Below are 7,125 nucleotides of genomic sequence, written 5' to 3' on the forward strand. Positions count from 1 at the left end.
ATTGGAGGGTGTCTTAATTTTTTACAATATTGTGTATAATTTCTTCATGCTTTAAATATTGTTGTTAAGTATTTGTGTTTGCAAAAGAAGAAAGATAATTCAGAAATTCTGATTATTAGTTAGTACCACAAGTACTGGCAGTACTAGTAGAACTGGCAGTGAAACAGCCCCAGAGTGTGATGGAGCCACCGTGCTTGGCAGAGGATACAGTGACACAGTGTTCTTAGGTTTGAATAGGTTTGGGACAGGCTCCAGCTCCCCTGCAATCCTGAATTGGATGAGTAGAAGAAAATGAATGTAACTCTGTAACTGAGTAGTTACTGAGAATTGCAGTCACCAGAGCACTGGCAACTTTTATGCACTTATGTGCCTCTGGATTTGGCAATGATGCCCTGGGCTCTGTCGGCTTCCACTACACGGGTTGCTACAAACTTTCTCTGTTTTTCTGTTTCTTTGTTCTGGGTGGATTTAAGGATAGCAGCATCCACTTTGTCAATAATCAATGGATTGTGTTAAAAAAAAATAGAGATATATTTTCTTGTCTCTCAGAATGCTTTGTAATATCTCTGGTGATTTTATAATCCTTCTTCTAACATCTAGCTTTTATCATCCATCTATTTTTAGTCTGTTGTGTGTTTCATGTCTTGATGTTGTTGTTGTTTTTATAATATTAAGTCAAACAGACTTTGTATATATGTGTGTATGTGTTTATTTATTTATGTATGTATTTATCTGTCTTTTTCCGATATTAAATCTACAGTAAGGCCTTCAACTGTTCGTAAGTTAATGGTAAGGCAGAGTTAATTGTAAGGTTAAGGTAGAATACTGTGCTACAAAACAGTGAAATCATCTCTGCAGTGAGTGGGAGATGCTCTGTATCTCATTGTACATGTGTATAGTGACAATAAAAGGTATTCTATTCTATAAGTCTTGCACCACCTCTCATTTCTTTATAATTTGCTAAGAAACGGGAAATAGGTGCCATGATCTACTTAAGGTACTTCAAAGTTATGGTGCCAGAAGGTAGACCTGATGGATTAGCTTACAATTTGGGTGCTTATCTTTTTTTAGTTCCATTAGTTTGGTTCAGTTAGCTGTACCTATAAACATCAGCATGGTAAACCAAGATGGTGACCATTAGCTTGTTAGCACTGCCACTGTGAGCATGCTGTTTTCATTTGGCTTGAAATACTACATAATGGCAAAATTGCTGCTCGCTTGGTTCTCTTTGTTTATGTTTAGACAGATACAGAAGGACAGTACCACATCGGCATGATCGTGAATTTGGATGAATCATTTAGGTAAATATTAGGAAGAATACTGGCCATTTACTAACAACTGCATGGATGAGTCTAATACAGACATAGTCTAAAACACATAGAACATTCACAGTACCAATACTTATTTTCATTAATCACAGACGTTAAAATTAAACGCGTTATTGCTCAAGAATTTCAAGTGAATAGGGCCTGTGCTAAAGAAGTTTCTTTGTTTTTTAATTTGGTATTCCCCATGCATGTCTTCGAACAAGAGAAGGGGTTTTCCTCCACTTCAAGGACAGAGACTTAAATCTGTTCCAGTAAAACATTTTCTCATATCCATTTCCAGTAAGCGTCCCGTTGTAATTACAACAGAAAATCCCTAAACTTATTTTGTTTACACAGTGCTACAAATTTGTTGTGGCGACTCACAAAGACTGGCAGGGTGCCAGGTCATAAAAGCCAAAGAGGAAATCTGGTTCCTATCATCAGCGAGTTGAGCAAGGTGAGTAGCAGGAGCCGTGTTGTAATATACTTCTAATGTTAAAAAACGTATACTTTTCTCTGTCTGTAAAGATTACATTTCATAAATTATTAGTTATTGCTTGCTAGCATTGCTAACATCACAGATGCAGCACTACAATGAAGATAGATTGGCATGAATGATCTCAATATGGAGACACACTTTGTGTGGATGGATGGCAAAAGCTTCATATACCATCTGGGCTTTAGGGGAGCCAGTCCCAACACTTCTACTTCTTTCATTTCTATATCAGACATTTGACACATACATATGAATATTAACATACTGAAAATAAACCAACAGTATATTGTGTACAGCAGTTATATTTTTGAATCTAATCCTAAAACTGAGTGCAGGATTTGGCTGCAGGACTGCAGGATTACTTGGAGACTTGAAAAATGGGATACCGGAATGTGGATAGCTGTTCGTCAAGGCACGGCTTCATCTGTAACAGAAGTATTGGTGCCCGATGACAATGACAGTAATTTGAACCAAAAATGTCAAATTACAAATCTGTTGCCACCAATTTTTACTCCAGTTCTTGTGTAATTTGGCATACCTCAGTCATTTCCTGCTGTTTCCCTTCCTTAGGAATGACGTCTTCATGCCATCCTTCCAATAAGACTATTTCTGATGAGGATTCACCGAACAGTGGATGGCTCAACAAAAAGGCCAGATGTCTCTCTCAAATCACGCGTCTTTGCTGGATTTTCTTCCTTTTTCTTAAGAATATGACTCTCAGATAGTGTTCATCTGCTGTATACAAGGGTTTTTTTAGATCGACCACTTCTACTTTTTTCCCACACTTGTCCAATTTTTTCAAATTTTTTAAAGAAACACTGCACACCATCCTGAGACAGGCCATTTTTTCAGCTAATAAGTCTTTGGAAATCACCTTGTTGGTGCATTTGCCATTTTGAAATGTCATATTATCCCTGTGACATTGTTGTCTTTGATTATTTTTCATACATTCAATCTAAGAAATTAGAACAATTGTATGTTTTTTTGACAGGCTTCTAGTAATTTAAAGAACTGGTTCTTTGCTATATTGCCAGTTATTTGTAGACAACACTGTTCTTTTACAGTAAGTTTGGTGCCTTTTTCATGCTTTAATGACTCTTAGGTCAGTATTTAGTATTCCAAAATCAAACAAAAGCATACCTCTGAAAATGGTCAGGTACAAAGACTGAACGGACAATGAGTGAAAAAGCAGCCAATGTCCAAAGAAAAACTTTGAAAGACCATCAGAAAGCCTGGAGAACTGTTGCTCAAGACAACTTTTAACATGACAGGAAACTCTGTCATGGCAACTTGGTAGCAAAACATAAAGAAACAAGAGGTGGCTAAATGCTTTTGCACAGTACTGTATTTATTGTGGCATTTCAAATTTAAGATATGTCACTGCTAAAACTGTACATTTTGCCTCCTTTGCACACATCATTACACCGCGTTCCAAATTATTATGCAAATGATATTTTTCTCTGTTTTTCCTAAATAGTCGATTCAAATGACAGTCAGCATAATTTTTGTGTCATCCACCATTAGAGTATAATTCAAATGTTACTGATCGAAACTCCCAATGAAAACAGTATTTTTTTCAAAAATAAATAACTTAAATTGCACTGTTCCAAATTATTTCACACACAGAGCTTCAAAACATTTTATAGGTTGTAGAGAATTGAAAATGGTCATTTGTTGAATTTGCAGCATTAGTAGATCAATTTTACTGAAATCAAAAGCTATTTCAATCAAAAACATCTTAACAGGTCAAGTAGGACCCCTTATTTGATAGCAGTTTTACAATTCTTGCATCCATGGAACTTGTAAATTTTTGGAAAGTTTCTTCTTGAATGTCTTTGCACAATGTCAGAATAGCCTCCCAGAGCTGCTGTTTGGATGTGAACTGCCTCCTACCCTCATATTTTTTTGTTTGAGGATGCTCCAAAGGTTCTCAGTAGGATTGAAGTCAGGGAAGAATGGGGGCCACACCATGATTTCTCTCCTTTTATGCCGATAGCAGCCAATGATGCAGAGGTATTCCTTGTGGCATGAGATGGTGCATTGTCTTGCATGAAGATGGTTTTGTTGCAGAAGGCACAGTTCTTCTCTTTCTACAATGGAAGAAAGTGGTCAGTCAGAAACTCCACATACTTTGCAGAGGTCATTTTCACACCTTCAGCGACCCTAAAGAGGCCGACCAGCTCTCTCCCCGTGATTCTGGCTCAAAACATGACTCCACCATGTCCTTGCTGACGTTGCAGCCCTGTTGAGACATGATGGCTGTCCACCAACCAGTAGCGGTTTTTGATACGGGCGACATGGGCGGTTGCCCGGGGCGGCATCGTGGTAGGGGGCGGCATCACGGGCATCGGCAAAAAAAAGAAAGAAGAAATTGCTCGTACTCATGCTCCCCCGACATCAGCCAGCGCATATTGGGAATGGCATAGGCACCGATCGGTTTTCTATCGCCCATTTGCTGGGAGTAAGGGCGCCCTCCGTTTGCGAGGTGCGCCTGCTGCTTGCGGCACAGGGAGGAGAGGGCGGGGCGGCGGGGGATTTTCTGGCTGGCTGGAGCAGCATCTAATAACCAACTCGCAAAATAAAACAAAATAAAAACAAAACAACAAACACGAAAACACCAGACATCATGATACAGACTTATAATTTGCACCGATGTTTTTTCAAAATTCTATAAAGTGAGCGCGAAAGCCCTCGGTACGCCTGCTCGCTGCTGAAGTCAAAGTAAACTTTATTGTCATCTCTGTTACATACAGTCCAGTATATAGAGAGACGAGTCGACGAGGCTCCAGTTACAGCAGTGCAAGTAAACAAACAATAACTATAAGAAGAGTAAGAAAATAAATATACACTTTAGGACTAGGGGTAAAGGGATCAATAACAATTTATAATTTAGAGTTTGATGATTAAAAGTCTCAAACACAACCTGTCGAAAGGGGAGGGGGGCCAGCTGCTTCCAAATAGAGCACATTTCATTCATAATGTTGTAAATCCAAGCCCATTATGTATTCATGATTTGAATCCTAGGTTGTGTGAAATCCCAGAAATACACCTTAGACAAAGTGAATCTGTGAACTAAGGTGTAGGTCTATTAGGTTATGTTGTGGTGATCCTCGGGTTGGGGGATTTGTGTTCATACTGGAGTGCAAAATTAAAAGCAATGGAAGATGGACAAGAAAAGTTCAAAGCCATCAGGTGCTCAGTTTAGAAAAAAGAGAAAAGAAGAAGAGGAGAAACGAGCAAAAGATACAGGTAAGCAGATGTGTCATTGGATAATGGCAGGTCATCCTGAAACAATCAGAATCAGAATACTTTATTAATCCCTAAGGAAATAATGTGGGTTACAGTTGCTCCAAAAAGAAATGGTAAAAATAGTAACAGTAACCGACTAAACTCCAAACAATACATTATGTTACAGATTTTAATATTAATTAGTCATTGTCAATTGTTGATTTGTCCTGTTCTCATTGTATGACGGATTATGATGGCTGTTTGGTAGCTGTTTGCATACTATGCATACTCTGTCTCTTCATATGTGTGTGTGTCTGTTTCTCTGGTGAAATTCAGTATGGTTCTGACAACAGTTTTATGTTAATGTACAATCTTTAATATGTTTTATGTGTGTGTGTTGGGGGGGGGGGCGCCAGAGGGAGTGTTCGCCCAGGGCGCCAAACAGGCTTGGACCGCCACTTCCACCAACCATCCACCACTGCATCCATCTGGACCATCCAGGGTTGCAATGCACTCATCAGTGAACAGGACTGTTTGAAAATTAGTCTTCATGTAGTTCTGGGCACACTGCAGCCGTTTCTTGATGTTCGCAAAGCTCCAGAAGCACCAGCAGCTTCAAATATCTGTTTGCTGCTTTGTAATGGCCTTTTAGCAGCTGTTATCTTAATCAGATGTATTTGTCTGGCAGAAACCTTCATCATTGTGCCTTTATCTGCACGAACCCATGTGTGCTCTGACTAAGCCACAAATCTCTTACATTATGGTGATCACACTTAAGTTTTCGTGAAATAGCTAAGGTTTTCATTACGTGCCCAAGGCATTCAACTATTTCACGCTTTTCAGCAACAGAGAGATACTCTTTCCTTCCTATATTGCTTAAAAATAGTGGTCTGCTTAATAATGTGGAACATCCTTCTTTAGTAGTTTTTCCTTTAATTGGGCTCACCTGGCAACTAATGATCATAGGTGTCCGAGATTGATTTCAGTGATACAAAGAGTCCTGAGACACAATTCCATCCATGGGTTTAATTGAAAAACAACTTTATTCTTAGAATAGAAGAATTAGAAGAATTTAATCTTTATGACACTTACACACAATTTGCATAATAATTTGGAACTAAACTTCTGCTGGCTTCATTGTGGTTAAAGAACTAATTGCATTCGCCATAGTTGGACTTGATGCCCTCATATTCTTCCGTAAACAAATACACAGGATATTGTAAGGAAGGAAGTATTATTTTTCTCTTATTTTTATTATTTTGTTATTACTGTTGCATCATAATCATATAACAAGCATCTGCAATGACGCATTTATTGAAGTATTGATATTGTATTCATAGGTTTAAACATATTGGCACCCAATTAATTAGTCTTTAGTACAGGTCCAGTAAGAACCACTTTAAACTGTTGAGTTGAATCTATAATTATTTATTTTGTATTATCTTTTATGCATCTATATCTTTGATTAAGCTTTTAGTAGAGGTTCTTGATTGAAACAGTTGTTTAATACATTTTACATATAAGTCAAGATCATTACACACAGGATGGCCTTAGCCTGGTTGCCTAAGCCGAGGTCAATTAAAGTGCAGCGTGAGGATCACACATGCACAGACATACACACACACACACATACACCCACATACAGTTAGAGAGGTTCATTTGTAGGTGAAAGTTTAAGCATGTTTTGCTAGGGTTGCAGTTTTTATGTTGGTGTACGTGACTGTTTGATGAAGAAGCAGGTGCACGATGTGAGAGTTGAGCTGGCTTGCGGGAAACCACCGGGGAGAAGATGGAAGCCAGTGTCCTTTAATTGTGTCACAAGTTGTCAAATAGAACATTTGTGGTTTTGAGTTGACGTATCCATGTTTTGTACGCTTGAGGGGGCGTTCTAATACCCCGATGCATAAAACGGTGTTCTGAAGTTTCGGAGATGAGATTTTGATGCTGTCTGCGCACAGGGTCAGCTCATTCTCCCACGCGTGTGTTTCATTAAAATCATCGTTTGACTCCACCTGGCAGGATAAGTGTGTTGTTTTTAATTTCCTTGTGCTCCCTCCTTAATAAAATGGACCTTAACAATATGTACCCCTGCCT

Source organism: Oreochromis niloticus, linkage group LG9, assembly GCF_001858045.2.
Source record: "Oreochromis niloticus isolate F11D_XX linkage group LG9, O_niloticus_UMD_NMBU, whole genome shotgun sequence".
In the NCBI taxonomy this organism is placed as follows: domain Eukaryota; kingdom Metazoa; phylum Chordata; class Actinopteri; order Cichliformes; family Cichlidae; genus Oreochromis; species Oreochromis niloticus.